The 17,257-nt window shown below is 37.6% G+C and overlaps 1 pseudogene; it reads right to left on the bottom strand.

Moving 5' to 3' along the window:
- Nucleotides 1-7,206, bottom strand: part of LOC128055514 (regulator of nonsense transcripts 3B-like) — a 46,080-nt pseudogene extending 38,874 nt beyond the window's left edge.
- Between the last annotated feature and the right edge of the window lie 10,051 nt (nucleotides 7,207-17,257).

The raw sequence follows: 17,257 nt of genomic DNA, 5'->3' as shown, positions 1-17,257 counted from the left end.
ACCACCAATTTACCCTTTGCAGGCTGCCAATAAAACCAGCCAGCTGGAAGGTGTTTTCTCTTATTTTCTTTATCTTTTTTCCCCACCAAACTATATTTATTTGATATAAAAGATTTCACCACACTTCATGAATAGTTCCAGAGCCAGGCTACTCCAACTCACAGAATATCTTCAGCAAATTACTGCCAACTCTCTAATCTGTTTTTCAGTGAGGATTGTCTCTTTCGCTTTTCTTTAAATTTTTTTCTCTTGTTTTTCTTTATGACTCTTAAATTATGTCTATAAAGCATTTTTATCCCTGCCAGTTCTCTAGCTTTATTGAAAGTGAAAAAGTGAAAATCAGTTCAGTTCAGTTCAGTCGCTCAGTCGTGTCTGACTCTTTGCAGCCCCACGAATTGCAGCATGCCAGGCCTCCCTGTCCATCAGCAACTCTCAGAGTTTAACCAAACTCATGCCCATCGAATTGGTGATGCCATCCAGCCATCTCATCGTCTGTCATCCCCTTTTCCTCCTACCCTCCAATCCCTCCCAGCATCAGAGTCTTTTCTAATGAGTCGACTCTTCATATGAGGTGGCCAAAGTACTGGAGTTTCAGCTTTAGCATCAGTTTTTCCAAAGAACAGCCAGGACTAATATCCTTTAGAATAGACTGGTTGGATCTCCTTGCAGTCCAAGGGACTCTCAAGAGTCTTCTCCAACACCACAGTTCAAAAGCATCAATTCTTCAGCACTCAGCTTTCTTCACAGTCCAACTCTCACATCCATACATGACTACTGGAAAAACCATAGCCTTGATCCTCCTCCTAAGTCACTTCAGTCGTGTCCGACTCTGTGCGACCCCATAGACGGCAGCCCGCCAGGCTCCCCCATCCCTGGGATTCTCAAGGCAATCACCCTGGAGTGGGTTGCCTTGATATTGGGTATTAAATAAAATTCCTCTCTTAACACTTTCAAATCATCAAGAATATGTAGAAATTAGTGAATTGGATTATCCACTTGTGTCTGATAGAGCCTTGGAGAACTGTATAAAGTGCTCCAAGTCAAGATGATGTCATTTGCCTTGGTAGCATTTCATTCATTGCTATCAATGTAAGTGAGCTTAATGTCAAGGTCACCTTAATGTCCCTTTCTCACATGCATGAAGATATCTGGTGAACCATGTGATGGTCACCCATTTTAACCATTCATGGAAGTGACCAAAATTTTAAATTTACTTGTCATTCATAACTTAGAATTTTATATCATTAGAGTCAGTACTGTAGTCAGGAATTACTGAGGAGTTAGAGACCAGAAGAGTAACAGGCTACAGCAACAATCTCCAGCCTTTTTCACAACCGAGACCAGTTTTCTGGAAGAAAGTTTTTCCATCACTTGTGTATGTGGAGTGGGGTGGCAGTGGGAGATGGTTTCGGGATGATTCAAGCACATTACATTTATTGTGTGCTCTATTTCTACTATTATTACATCAGCTCCACCTCAGATCATTAGGCATTAGATCCCAGCAGTTGGGAACCTCCAGATAGGATCCTAAAAGGAAGAAAGAGATACTTCTAAGGAGAGATAGAAATCTGCAAGATCATCAGCATTGTTTTCTATGGCCTGGAATAAATGTCCACACTGTACGCTCTCTGTAGATGAGTTATCTGACCAAGAAATTCTAAAAAGACTCATACTTATACAACATTAACTGCTATGTCTCGTTAAGGAACATCTAGAAAATGAATGTGTGTATATGATGTGAATAACTAGCTCTTATTTATGTCCTAAAATTTGGATTTTTCTTGACAATTTTGTTTAATGAAACAAGTCATTCTTGAGGAGCTATTTATAAAGCAAACATTTATATCAAGTGGATCCTGTATTTGTTTTGTTTTCCATTCCTCACATACAATTTTAGGACTTATTCCTTGACAGAAAAAAAAAAAATGTAATCCAAAGCCAAACATAAGGGTAGCTGACAGCATGTGCCTGGCCTCTGGCAGAAGGAAAGTCTCAAGATGGATTAGCTCATAGGAAAGCATGCAGAGAGTGCAAGGGTTGGGATCCTGGGGGACCCGTGTCCCAGACCTGAATATTTGAAGATGAATATGCCCTCCTAGGTGCCATATGGAGCAATAACACTAGCAATAATGAAGATAGTAATAGCAATAATAGTACTATTTTTGAGCATTCATATTCTGCTTAAGTGTTTTGTATGTATTTGATTGCAACAGTTTCTTCAGGAAAGTATTATGATGGTTGTCACTTGCATTTTACCAAAAAAAATGTCGTAGCATGTTCTGACCAAATTACAGAAATAGAGGCTGCAAACATTCAGTACTTCTGAATATTGTGTGTGTGTTGGGGGAGAGGCTGCCCACAAATTTATTCATGATATTGGTGTTGTATCTTTATTACCATGACTAGGAAGTACCACTAACTGGGAGACTTAAAAATACAGAAACCTCCTATCTCAGAACTTTGGAGGTCAGGACTCTGAAATCAAAGTGTAGGTAGTTCTATACTCCCTGTGAGACCTGAAGGGAATCCTTCCTTATCTCTTCTAGCTCTGTTGGGTTGTCAGCAGCCTTTAACATTCCTTGCCTTGCAGAGGCATCACTCTAATCTGTCTTCATCATTACGTGGCATTCTTTCTGTGTGTCTTCACATAGTCTTTCTTCTCTGTGTGCCTGTGTCCATTCCCCCCTTTTAAAGGGAAATATAATCCAGTCATATCTGGATTAGCACCCACCTTAATGACCTCAGCTTTCCTGGTGGCTCAGGCGGTAAAGCATCTGTCTACAATGCGGGAGACCTGGGTTCGATCCCTGGGTTGGGAATATCCCCTGGAGAAGGAAATGGCAATCCACTCCAGTACTATTGCCTGGGAAATCCCATGGACAGAGGAGCCTGGTAGGCTACAGTCCATGGGGTCGCAAAGAGTTGGACACGACTGAGCACACTTTCACTTAATAACCTCATCTTAACTTGGTTAAATATGCAAAGATTCTGTTTACAAATGTCAACTACAAATTGGCATTTGCCATTGGCACTTGCCATCTACCCTAATTCTTGTATCTCCTCATAGCTAGAAAAGTACTAAAATCCTTCATGGTGATATCTGTTCCTCATAAGTAGCAGTAACCTTCAGAGGCATAGCAGAAACTTCTGCAAACAATATGTGCTTAATTGCATGTACTACCCCTTCAACAAAATCACAAATACACTGACCTTCCCCCCGACTCTGTTTCTCAGAGCTACCTGACATTCTGTCTCCCAGGCTATAGTCCTCATTTTGCCCCAAATAAAACCTGACTCACAACTCTCATATTGTGCATGCTTCTAAGTCACCACATTAGGAGTATGGTGATGAGGACATCAACATGTTTTTTTAGTTCAGGATGGGAATGGAGATGCAATTCAACCATAACACTTGGTATTGTGGTAAAGGAAAGTGATACGAAGATGAATTGGATACCTTTCATGCCATTAAGCATCTTACCGTTAACTGAGTAGCCATAAAAGTAGATGGAAATTATACCATAGGGTGTCAAATATTTTGGTTAACCGAAGTTCAGCATACTTTGAAGGCTTTACAAAATTTGTCAAGAAAGACAAGCTGAAGAATGCCTAGGTAAGTCATGAAAGATAAAGATGATCTAACAAGTGAAAAATAATACAAAAAGACAAAAAGTGAGAGTGAGTGAACATGATATACCAGGAAACTTTCAAGAAGTTGTGTGTGGCTGGAATTTAGGGAGTGGATACAGATAAGAGAAGAATAGATGTGATGAGAAATAAAAATGAACTCATGGGGGATAAAACTGGGAAGGGTCTTGTGCCTCATTAAAAGGAATTTATATTTGCTTGCCTATGGTAGGAAATTATAGATATGTAATATAGAAATTGGCATAAAAATGTGTGCAGGGTTAGATGTGAGAGTTATTAAGGAAATAAAAATGACTAGGATATAATGACCAATAGATATGATGGAGAGAAAGGAAACAGTGGAAAGGATAATTCTCAATCTTTGGACAACTGATTAGGGAACTGGGTCAAGCTCAATATTCAAAATTTAGCTGAATATCTACTTGGGGGGAAAAGTATAATGAGTTCAGTTTGGGACATTTCAAAATAGTTGGGATGCCTAAAATACCAACAGATTAGTTTGAAGAAGTAGTTGAATTTGCATGTCTGGAACGTGACTCACAACTACGTATGGAAGTCATCCACATGTTAGGGTTAATCACTGAGAGGGAGTTAGCAGAATGAGAAGAGGATCTTAAAGAAGACCGAACTCAAACCCTCATGACCAGCAGCTTCTTAAAGTTTGGATCACTGACTGCCAAACTTTTCAACATTATGTCTTACAGTGAAAAGGAGCAATTGTTTATATGGCACATGCCCAGAGTCAGCTCCCTTGAGATTCTTATTCTGTAGCATCACTATCTCTGGCACAACTGTAATCTATTTGTATCACACTGAAAGTGAGTGGAAGTGAAAGTCACTCAGTCATGTCTGGCTCTTTGCAACCTTATGTACTACAGAGCCCATTGAATTCTCCAGGCCAGAATACTGGAGTTGGGTAGCCATTCCCTTCTTCAAGGGATCTTCCCAACTCAGGGATCAAACCCAGATCTCCCACATTACAAGCAGATTCTTTACCAGCTGAGCCACCAGGGAAGCCCAAAAATACTGGGGTGGGTAGCCTATCCCTTCTCCAGCAGATAGTCCCAACCCAGGATTTGAACTGGAGTCTCCTGCATTGCAGGTGGATTCTTTACCAGCTGAACTACCAGGGAAGTTCTGGAGTGCCTGAAATGCCTATTGCAAATTTATCAGGGAAAAAAAAGTAAACTATAACAAGGTGGTCAGAGAGAAGAGCAAATTCAGGAAAGAGTGGTGAACTAGAAGACTAGAAAGAGATTCTAAAATGGGGAAATGTTTTACAGTATTAATACCTCAGAAAGTTCAAGATAATGACTTTAAAGTGTCCGTGGCACTTAGCAGCTAGAATCTTTGATGATTTTGACAAGGCCAGATTCTATAGGATGATGGATGCAGAAATGACTTTGCATCAGATGAGAAAATAAGACAAGATTAGAGTTGGAAGTATCAAGCTAAAATTACTCTTTCTAGTAGTTTTGTAATTCCAAGGAGAGAAATGTGTGCTCGTTACACAGAAAAATCCGAGCAAAATTTTAATTTGGGAGTGGTTTGAGTACGATTATATGCTGAAGGAGATAGCTGGGGGGAGAGAGAAATAGAGAAGTTGTTATTTTAGATGAGAGAAGAGACAGTCAATGAGTCATGAAGGAAGGCATTGACAGCCCCAGGTTTCAGGCGCAGTGATGAATTTTGGATGAAGGAAGAACTTCTCATTGTAAGATGTTAGAACAGGAGGAAAACATGCAAGAGGATGCAGATATATTAATAGGATTGGAAAGCAAGATAGTTTCTGTGAAATGGGAGACTAGTAATTTTTTGAGTCTAACAAAATCCCAGTCCTACAGCAATCAGAGAAAGAAATTAGTATTGGAAATCCTGTTGTGGGAAATTGTGAGTGCATGCATGCTAAGTCACTTCAATCATGTTTGACTCTCTGCGATCCTATGGACTGTAGCCATCAGGCTCCTCTGCCCATGGGGATTCTTTAGGCCAGAATACTGGAATGGGTTGCCATGTCCTCCTCTAAAGGATCTTCCTGATCCAGCGATAGAACCCACATTTCTTATGTCTCCTGCATGGGCAGGTGTGTTCTTGACCACTAGCATCATGTGAGAAGCCCAGTGGTAGCAAGAACTAAAAATGGGGCTAATAGGTAGGATGTGTGAAGAAGTGTGTAATAGGAAAGAGAAAACCATACACCAGGAGCCAAAGTCTGCATTGAATGAATCCCTTTAAGTCTATGTGATGGTTTTATTTATGCTGATGAATGGTTTTCCTGAAGTAGCTGAGAACCTAAGAGCCAAGAGGCCAATGCCATTTTCACTACAGCAAATTTGATCACACAAGTCTTTCTACCCTTTATGAATCTTTAGTTCATTGGTGATTTTCTAGCCTTAAAGTAAGTTGAAAGAGTTTAGAAGAATCATATTTTTTTTAGACACAGTGAAATATAGCAAGTGAATTCAATAGCGTTTTTTAGGAGACAGCCAAACATGTGCAAACACTCATACACACCTCGCACTGGATGTGTGTGCCTGCTGGTGGCTAGTCAAAGAGGAATGTTGTAAGAAGTACATGAACTGTTTTCAAGAGTGATTGCTTTGGAATGGGAAGCATTTTTACTTGTCCTTGTTCTATGTCTTTTTCTTTCTTTTAAACAAAGGAGAACTTGTTTATGCAGTTAAGCTGTATTTTGTAACACATCATTAAAATGATCCAAACCAGGCTGTTCACAAGAGCCCATTTTTTAGGTGATAATGAATTTCTGATACACAGAAGCCACACAGGTTAAGTTATTCTGCTGATTCAGTCAGGTTTGAAGAGGGCTGGCGTCTTTTATATATGTAGCTTTCTCTTGACAAAATTAATAAATTTAAAAGCACCTAAAGTGTAAAAATAAATATCCTAAACTCTAAATTAATGGGGATATGTCATTATGTATTTCTCTCTGCATCAGGGAACCTAAAATGATAGTGGTAACAGACTAAATGATGGTGATAATTTTAAAGAGCACTGTATACCAAGCTTAATTTTTTTTCCCCAACGTGTCATTAGCTTTAATAGTACAGATCATATTTTTAAAAATGATTTTGGGGGAAAACTGGCTATTTAAAGTATCATCTCTAAGTTCCTTTTAAATGCAAGCATTGCATGTAATAATAAAGAACACACACCCAGACATTTGCCATGAGCACTTTAACTCAAACATTTTCTGTCTCCAGTGTTTAAAAGAAATTGCAAATATATCGTACCTTGTGTACATTCTTTTTTCTCTTCCTGCCAACAGATGCAGTCTCCCTTCTGTTCCTCGAAACCAGAGATGTCATCAGCTGTTTTAAGAAAAGACAGGTTTCTAAATTCAGACCTTAAAGGAGAAAAGCTTTTTCTTTCACCTTTAGTAAGGATTTCATTTGTAAATGTTGCTGTCAATTGAAACATACCAAAGAAGACATTTCCTGAACATCGCAGCAGAGCAAGGTGGCAGACAGAAATTAGGCAGTGGCAGAGACTGGCAATGCTGGGATTTGCTGGCTGTGTAGACATGGATTCTTTCACCATCATAAATCTCTCTCACAATTCCATCACTGGGTAAAGGTCACCTACCCTTATGTATTCAACTCAGTCCTCTTTCCATTTAGAAAGACGGGACTGAATCACAAAATAAATGAGGATGTCTTGGAATACAACTAAATTAAATTTCACAAAAGACAGTAGATATAAAATCATGAAACCTCCTGAGGGAGAGAGAGGTTAAAGGCAGCTATCCAAGATCAACTTCAGCTTAGTCAGAATTTTGTTCTTAACAGTCCCTGCACATCTATTTCCATTGGTACAAGAAGAACTTGAGGCAGAGAAAGAAGCCCACCAGGCAAGAAGGGAGGGGCAGAGGAGGATCCTCTAAAAGATGTAAATGGTGGGTTAGAAATTGACCTGATTACTGAAAGAAGAGCTTTATTATCTTCAAATGAAGGAACACTTCTCTGATTCCTTTTTTCGTTAACCACACACATAGTCACAATTAGTTTCTTTCAGCTGTTGTTACAGAATTTTTGAGAATCTTCTATAGTCTTTCCAATATATGGAGCTGATCAATATTTGAGTCATATCTGCACTTAAACAGTTAATTTTTTAGACGCATGGTAAGATTTAATATTTATCTGATTAAAATTGATCTTGTTTTATTGAAGCCAGTTGCTATGTGTTTTTATTTCCAGTTTCACAGCATAAACACAGTTAAGTTCACTAAGAGAGGGAGGGAAAGGCAGAGGATGAAATGAAATATTTCAGATTTGACATTTGTATTGGGCTTTGAAGGTAAGAAGGATATGGAGAAATGAATGTCACATAGAAGGTTACATTTATTTCTTATTGTACTATACTTTGCATCACCTACTTCTCCATCACCCACCAAAACATATCTTACACAAAATGGTCATACCTGTGGGACAAGAAAAAGAAAAAGAAAATATTAACACCACCTCAAAGAGTCTAATAGTTATCATGATGACTTTATGTTGTAAGCTGTAGGGAATTTGAGAACTTGAAAACAAAGGAAAGTAAATTAATTTGTGAACAAAAATCCCATTTATAAATGAGGGAATACCAGGTGGATAATGGTTAAAAAATAGAAGTTCTCAATAAAGGTGATAACACCCATTTCATCTACTTCTATCCAATTAATTGCAAAAGATGAGGGTTCAGGAGAGGGCATTATTGTCAAGATAAAGATAAATGGAAAGTTGCAATGACCTTTGATGTCAAGAGCAAGAGATGGTAAACATCCTGCATATTTTCAGGCAGACTCAACAGAGAAGAATTATCCTGCTCCAAATGATAATAATGATTCCATTGTGAAGCAATGGCAGCTGTTAGATGATTTCTTCAAAACTCAGATGGTGTGTGCCAGAGGCAGGGCCCAAACTCTGCCTTGACCTCTTTACAAGTTCACTTCTTAAACCTTTAAAAGCCTTTACATTTTTGCAGTGAGGGTTTTTATAAACACTGTTTGTAGATTTCTTTTCAATTTCAGTGTTTTTTTTTAAATTTTCCATGTTGCTCACCCGGCAATTAACGTGTGATAACTAGTTGTATCTTGTTCTATATAAAGGAAATTAGGTAATGTTAGAAACCGAGGGTGCTAGAAGTTACTGGGTGTTTGGCAGTGGAACTTCTCAAGGATATAAATAAATGCTATGTCACTTAGTAAACTGTAGGAACTCTTGAGGCAAGTCTATGTCTATTGTTTTGTTATAACTTTATTGCCAAGCACCATAATCTGTAAGATGCAAGAATTTAATTGTTTAATCTTGAAGAAATAGGGAAATGTTTATTTGTAGGCCTTATTTGTAAACTATATATATTATCACCCTCTCTAATAAGATTAGTGAGTCTAGTGACAGGATTCTGGAGAAAATAGTCTTAGAATCAATCTTTACAAGCAACATAGATGCTGAAAAGTTCTGCAATACATGGATTTTGCACATTTGTTGGAAAAAGATATCAAATAAGCATATAGATAAGAGAAGCTGCTTCCTTTATAGATATATAATTTGGCTAATGATTATGCATATAAACATACTCCAAACATCAATATTTATGGCTTGTTTGAGTATCTGCCAAGGATTTGAAAGTGGAACTATATTTTGCATGCTATTTTTCCATGAGAGTTGGACTGTAAAAAGAGCTGAGCACAGAAAAATTGATGCTTTTGAACTGTGGTGTTGGAGAAGACTCTTGAGAGTCCCTTGGACTGAAAGGAGATCCAACCAGTCCATTCTGAAGGAGATCAGTCCTGGGTGTTCATTGGAAGGACTGATGTTGAAGCTGAAACTCCAATATTTTGGCCACCTGATGTGAAGAGCTGACTCATTTGAAAAGACCCTGATCCTAGGAAAGATTGAGGGCAGGAGGAGAAGGGGAGGATGAGATGGTTGGATGGCATCACTCACTCAATGGACATAGGTTTGGGTGGACTCTGGGAGTTGGTGATGGACAGGGAGGCCTGGCGTGCTGTGGTTCAGGGGGTCGCAAAGAGTCGGACATGACTGAGTGACAGAACTGAACTGAACTTTCCTTATTGATTAAACTGTGAGGTGACATTGGGTAAATCCTCATTTTCCCCATGAATCAGTGTCTTCATCTCCCCTAATACATTGTAGGAAACAGGAATATGGTAAGTTCTACTGGTGGATAATCAAAAACATAGTAATTTTTAGCTAAAGAAGACTTGAGTACTTTTATTATCAATAATATACCTTTGGGTATTTTTAAGAAGTTGGGGTTTATTTAATTCAGGCTGATTACTTTGTGTCTTCGTCCTCACATTATGAGTTAACATGCTGTGAGAACTGAAGTAACCAAGGAGAGTTTTCTAGATCAATTTTGTAGGCAGTTTTCCTACTACGTGGTCAATTCTCCTTTGTTTCCATTTGACCTCAAGATTTCCACAGGGATACTTGTGAGCCAAAGTCATAAATTTGGGAAGTATATTATTTTATTTCTGTGTAGGTCTCTCGTTAGTCACCTATACCAATGTCCCATTGGTCAAATTTCATTTACCTGGTGAACTGAATAGTCAGCTGTACTAGCAGGTGCATGCTATCCTGAGGGGATCCAGACATCATCCTGTCTTTGTTGAATTGCATATTAAACTGTGTTTTGGGCTTTCTTCTTTTTGGCAAATGATTTTTGTGAGTTTGTTTTTGGATTGGTATGGTTTTGGAAAGAATACAGGATTACCCGAGACTATTTTTAAAGAACTAACACTATCAAATGAATTTTAAGAAAGGGAAACAATAATGCGGGAAAAGACAATAATTGGAGTGACTTGTTGACCTCCTGGGTTCGCTCTGCCTTAACTGCAGCAGAAAAAGCCAGTGAAGGGAAGAATGGTAAGAAACTACAGTAAGTTCCCTGCATACAAATGCATTTCATCCAAGAGTGCATTCATAAGTCTAACTTGTTTATAAGTCCAATAAAGTTAACCTAGGTATCCAACTAACACAATTGGCTATATAGGACTGTACTGTAATAGGCTTATATTTTACATGCAAATAATACATAAAAACAAACACAAAAACATGAAAAGATGTTTAATCTTACAGTACAGGACCTTGAAAAATACAGTACAACAGCTGGCATACAAGGGCTGGCATGGAGTGAGCAGGCAAGACAAGCTAGTGACTGGAGGAGGGCGAGGAGGTAGGAGATGGTAGAGCTGAAGGATTGTCAGCAAAAGGAAACAGTGGGAACACTGCAATTGCATTCGTGCTGGACGTTGATGACACAGTTCTGGTTCCTTCCTGGATTCAATTCTATCTGCTTCCCTGATGGCTCAGACAGTAAAGAGTCTGCCTGCAGTGAGGGAGACCAAGGTTCAATCCCTGAGTCAGGAAGATCCCCTGGAGAAGGAAATAGCCCACTCCAGAACTCTTTCCTGGAAAATCCTATGCATGGAGGAACCTGGCATCCTACAGTCCATGGGGTTGCAAAGAGTCAGACATGACTGAGAGACTACACTTTCTACCCTTTGGGAAAAATGATCCAGCGATGAGTGGGTAGTAGTTCTTTTTTTTTTTTTTTCTTTCAGCATCAATGACATGTATCACTAGATTGCATTTTGAACAACTGCTGCAACTTTTGTGTACCGTTCTCTGTTTGAGTCCTATGCCTATAAGACCAGCAGTGCCCACTCAAATAAAGAAAATCTTCTTCCATTTCCTGTGTCATGAGTCCCTTTGGTTATTCAGTTATTTATTTGTCCTCTTGTCTCTTTTTTTTTTTTTTTCTGGGCACGTTTGCACTTTGAAAGTTCACAACTTGCAGATTTGTATATAAGGGATTTACTGTAAAGGAAAGTGAACATCACCTGTGATGTCTGGGGCAATTGAAGCTCATTTTGACAGAGGAAACTAACATCAGTTAAATTAGCCAAAGTAGTATCGGCTCCCATGACATTTTGATTAAAGTATCTACTTCACATATATGGAAACCCATCAGGGATATTCACCTGTAACCACTAGAAGACACTCAAGCCTGGTCTACGTAGCTAAGATGGCATTTTAATTTCAGGCAGTGAAGTGTGTAAGTGCTAAAGACCACACATCATGTTTTATGCATGGTTGGTGGTGAGGGGTAATCACTCAATATGTGAATAATCCCATTTCAAACAGAGAACAATTGGTTGGGACTCAGAAGGGTCGGGCAGTGATTCTTACATCAAGACTATCAGGAAAGTATGGTACCACAGCCTGTGCAGTAGACAAACTATTTTGGAGATAAGAAGGAAAGGCTGTGGATGACAGTGTAGGTTAGCTCAGGGACTGGGGTAATAGATTCATTTCTAAAAATGAAAGGCAATAAGGAAAGAAATGGTAAATGCAAACTTTCCTTACTTTAAAATTTAGCCTCCAGGTGGCCTGGGGTGAAGATTCTTTGAGATAATTATAAACTGCAGGCATTCAGAATCTCTGCGCAGTATTTATTATATTCCTGTTTTTTTAAAAACAAAACTCTATGCACTGAATATTTGAAATAGACCTTAAAATACACTAAATTCATTTTAATGTACATTAAATGTTGTACAAAGCCATCTCTAAAGTTTTATTCGTTGACTCATTGGCTCTCCTTTTTAACCCATATTTATGCACTCTAAGGGTTTGAGTTAAAATAGTATATGTATTTCTACTAGTATAGCTGACTGTTTTATAAATATTTAATTAGTCCTACATCTAGAATAAGTCCCATATATAGTTCCCCTACAAAGTTCAAGTTGCAAATTTTCAAAGATGTGAAAGTGTTCTCCATCCATGTCAGGTGTGAGAAAAATTGCAGCTTGCACTCATCTCCTATTGCAAATGATCCTTCAACTCTATCATCTCCCATCCCCTCTCCCTCCCCTAGTCAGTAACCCTTCTTGCCTGTTGACTGGATGCCAGCTCCTATATGCCAGATGTTGTACTGCACTATTGAACTTTTCAAAGCACTGTACTGTGAGATTAAAAATGTTTGTTTTATGTGTTTGTTTTTTACATATCATTTGTGAGAAAAGTATTATAAACCTATTGCATTACAGTACTATATATTGGACTGTGTTAGTTGAGTACCTGGGCTTTAACTTGGGTAGAATTTTGTTGGACTTGTGGACAAATTTGACTACAAATGCACTCTAGGAACAGAACTCATTCCTGTGTAGGGGACTTGGTGTATTCACTTTCATAAAGCATAATTTAAGAAGATGAAAGGTACTTACTACTGAATATATAGCAGGGTTGAGAAACCAGTCACTTTATATTAACCCAAGTTGCTAGCCAACATGGGAACTCTTCAATTATGGACACATGGATGATGTGACAGTTTTGTCAATGATGAAATTCACACACAGGAATTACACATCACTTTGAGCGAGGCTCAATGATGGCTACTTCAGAGAACTTCCCAATAAAAAAGTACTTAGTCCTTGACCTTAAGATAGTTAGAAAGTCCAAAGATTTTTAAACTATCCAACTAAGTCAAGTGGATGATTTGGGACAAAACCAGAATTTATCCATTTCCTTCTCTATTTTAAAATAAATGTTCAATGACTAATATTTAAGCATGTGGCTAACTTTTCACTGAGCAATTTGGTTAAATTTTCCCTTTGCAATTTCCCTCTCCAAATCTCCTTTTCAATTGCCAATTCCTTAATCAACATCCTGATACCTTTAAGCTTACATTACTTCAAAATATAATTCCTACCTGAGTCTATTTCTTCTCTTCCATCAGGCTATCTTAAAAACTACTTCCAATTGAATGTTCCATTTGTTAAAAATAAATTTAAAGTATTGTTTACATGTTGAAAAAAATAGCAGAATATAGAAAAGAAAAATAACGAAGATAGAGTCACCCAAAGTTTCACAGTGGAGAAAACCAGTTAATATTTGGTTTATGTCTGCTTAAACCTCTCTAAGAAGAAATCAACACTCAGAGAGATTTTTTACAAAATTGAAGTTAATTTGAATGTATTGCAATCTGATTTGTCTTAACTTGGCAATATATCAAGTGCATTTGTCATGTGTGAACGACCATTTAAGACAAGTTTTAATGGTTTTGAATTATCCCAGTATATGGATGTACTTTAGTTACTTAAAATTCTTACTGTTTAGATATAAAGATTGTTTGCAAAATTTCACTATTACAGTGAACACAGTAATAATCATATATGTACATAAATTGCTAATCTTTTTAAAATATGTTCTCTCAAGTAGAAATACTAGTTCTAAGTTTATGAACACGTTATGTTTTTAATCTAATGACTGCATTGCCTCTCAAAATTTCCTTCATGTTTCTTATAAATAACGTTTCTCATAGTTGCTATTATATAAAGATGGAATATCATCTTGCTTTGTAAACTGCATTGCTCCTGAGGGAGGAGACCATGACTACAACTTTGGTAATATCTCTACCTAATTACACTTATGGAGAAGGCAATGGCAACCCACTCCAGTACTCTTGCCTGGAAAATCCCATGGACGGAGGAGCTTGGTGGGGTACAGTCCATGGGGTCGCGAAGAGTCAGATATGACTGAGCAACTTCACTTTCACTTTTCACTTTCATGCATTGGAGGAGGAAACGGCAACCCACTCCAGTGTTCTTGCCTGGAGAATCCCAGGGACGGGGGAGCCTGATGGGCTGCTGTCTGTGGGGTCACACAGAGTCGGGCACAACTGAAGTGACTTAGCAGCAGCAGCAGCAGCAATTACACTTATAATACACTTATCTCACATAAAGACTGTTAAGTTAATAAAATTTTCTCTCAATAGTGATGGCACAGCTTTATTATTTTTCAGACAACCCTTCCTTTTATTAATAATAAGGAATTTATCCTCAAACTTGCTAAAGCAAATATGCTATAAAAAGAAATATTTCAACATAATTGTGCCAGAGATAGTTTACCTGACACAACAGGTTCTGGTTGAAGAATATTGCATGGAACAAATTTAAATTGTGCCCCGTGTTCAGATGAGTCTCAAGGTCAATGGTTTGTTTGAAGTTCTTTTGCCCAAAAGCCTGATCAAGGGAAGGTGTATGCCTACTTCACCCTTGCACATCGAGGTTCCTTTCTCCACTTTTGAAGAATTCTCATTTTGGAACTGGAGTCACCTTCAAGGTGCATTTCTGCACTATAACTCTATCTCTAAGTCAGAGTGCAAGATAGCCATGGCACTGAAAGGGTTAAAAAATATGGTGAAGAAATAATGTAGGAAAGAAACATGAGCATCTCACTTCCCTACTGTACCATCCACCACCATCCAGGAAGACTCTTCCTCTGAAGCAAGTAAAATAAATCTTCACAGTATTATATTTTATGTACAAAGTATGTTTATTTACCTCCAAATTATTGTTGATTACTTAGATTAACTTGTACTTAGATAACTTAAATTCAGTTGCTGACAGAATACTTTTCTGTCAGCAAAAATTTCCCAATAAAATGAAGAGAGCTAGGTTTTCATTGGGAGCTTTTGGAAATAACAGTGAGGCATTCAGGAAAAAAGTAATATATTTAGGGAGGCTTGACACATGAAATCAGGTGGAAGAAAAGTAGATTTCAAGAAATCTTTCTGAACATAATTTTTATGAATTATGCTTTTTTTAAAAAATGAAACATAAAATAATCAAATTTCCTAGAAGTAACTGATGTTTTAATCTAGGCACAAATACCTTAATTAAAAAATTTATTGTTGCCAGACTTTACCTGAATTATATAGGCAACTAGGATACACTTGTGGTCCTGATGGAAGTTTGCCCACTTTGGAAAATGTGATGTCCATCAGGTGCCCTTAGTTACAAATGTGACCCAGGTCAAATACTCTGGTTGCAACCAAATGATTTTCTTTTCTGAAGTGTTTCATACTAAAATTTTCTGAATAACTATTCCAAGTTTTAGCAAAGATTCTGACCATCTTTTTCAGGAATTTTATAGTATAGAAAAAATATGCTTTATACCCAAATTAATCCCCCATGAAAGTGTATAAATTAATAGATTCAGTATCTATCTTGATTTTCTCATATTTGTTTTTGCTGATGTTAGGAGGAATATTGCTGTTATCTCTAAATGCACAGATGTAGTCTGAGGTTAGACACTGTTTTGACAAATGCAAGCAAAGTAAAAGCATTGTCTTTCCTGATTAAAAAAAAAAACTTTCTAATGTAAACTATTGATAATTATAGTGATAACATTTCTGAGTTCATGTACATGATGTTGAAAAGCAATATTTGCAATTTTCTGTTTGATGCAATAATAAAACATTTCGTATTTAGTAGTGTCTTTCAAAATAAAACTACAAGCAAAGTTATTTGGTCAATTTTATTTATCCTCAGTGGATATTTTAAATAACTCACTCAATTTTAAGCAATTAAAAAAATCATCTCTTTTTAAAATGTGAATTAACTCCTTTTAGTTTTAGAAACCACAAATGTTTAGCAGATCTTTATAGCCTAACTCCAAACAAAACAGGAATTTTCACATCTTTTATTTTTGAAATTTATTTATTAATTACTAACAATGACTAAGTAACACATTTTAAAAAGATTAATTAAAAAAATTAATGTATTTATTTTAATTGGAGGCTAATTACTTTACAATATTATAGTGGTATCTGCCATGCATTGACATGAATCAGCCATGGATGTACATGTGTTCCCCATTTGAACTCCCCTCTCACTCGCTTCCCATTCCATCCCTCAGGGTCATCCCAGTGCACCGGCACTAAGCACCCTGTCTCATGCATCAAAGCTAGACTGGCGATCTATTTCACATACTGGTAGTATACATGTTTCAGTGCTATTCTCTCAAATCATCCCACCCTTGCCTTCTCCCACAGAGTCCAACAGAAGCAGAAGATATTAAGAAGAGGTGGCAAGAATACATTAAAGAACTATACAAAACAGATCTTCACGACCCAGATAATCATGATGTTGTGATCACTCACTTACAGCCAGACTTCCTGGAATGTGAAGTCAAGTGGTCCTTAGGAAGAATCACTATGAACAAAGCTACAGGAGGTGATGGAATTCCAGTTGAGCTATTTCAAATCCTAAAAGATGATGCTGTGAAAGTGCTGCACTGAATATGTCAGCACATTTGGTAAACTCAGCAGTGGCCATAGGACTGGAAAAGTTCAGTTTTCATTCCAATCCCAAAGAAAGGCAATGCCAAAGAATGCTCATAGTACCGCACAATTGCACTCATCTCACACTCTAGTAAAGTAATGCTCAAAATTTTCCAAGCCAGACTTCAGGATTACATGAACCATGAACTTCCAGATGTTCAAGCTGGTTTTAGAAAAGGCAGAGGAACCAGAGTTCAAATTGCCAACATCTGCTGGATCATCGAAAAAGCAAGAGAGTTCCAGAAAAACATCTATTTCTGCTTTATTAACTATGTGAAAGCCTTTGACTGTGTGGATCACAATAAACTGTGGAAAATTCTGAAAGAGATGGGAATACCAGACCACGTGACCTGCCTGTTGAGAAACTTGTATGCAGGTCAGGAAGTCACAGTTAGAACTGGACATGGAACAATAGGCTGGTTCCAAATAGGAAACAGAGCACGTCAAGGCTGTATGTTGT

The sequence above is a fragment of the Budorcas taxicolor genome, chromosome 11 (assembly GCF_023091745.1).
Source record: "Budorcas taxicolor isolate Tak-1 chromosome 11, Takin1.1, whole genome shotgun sequence".
In the NCBI taxonomy this organism is placed as follows: domain Eukaryota; kingdom Metazoa; phylum Chordata; class Mammalia; order Artiodactyla; family Bovidae; genus Budorcas; species Budorcas taxicolor.
This window is presented reverse-complemented; position numbering and strand designations above follow the sequence as displayed.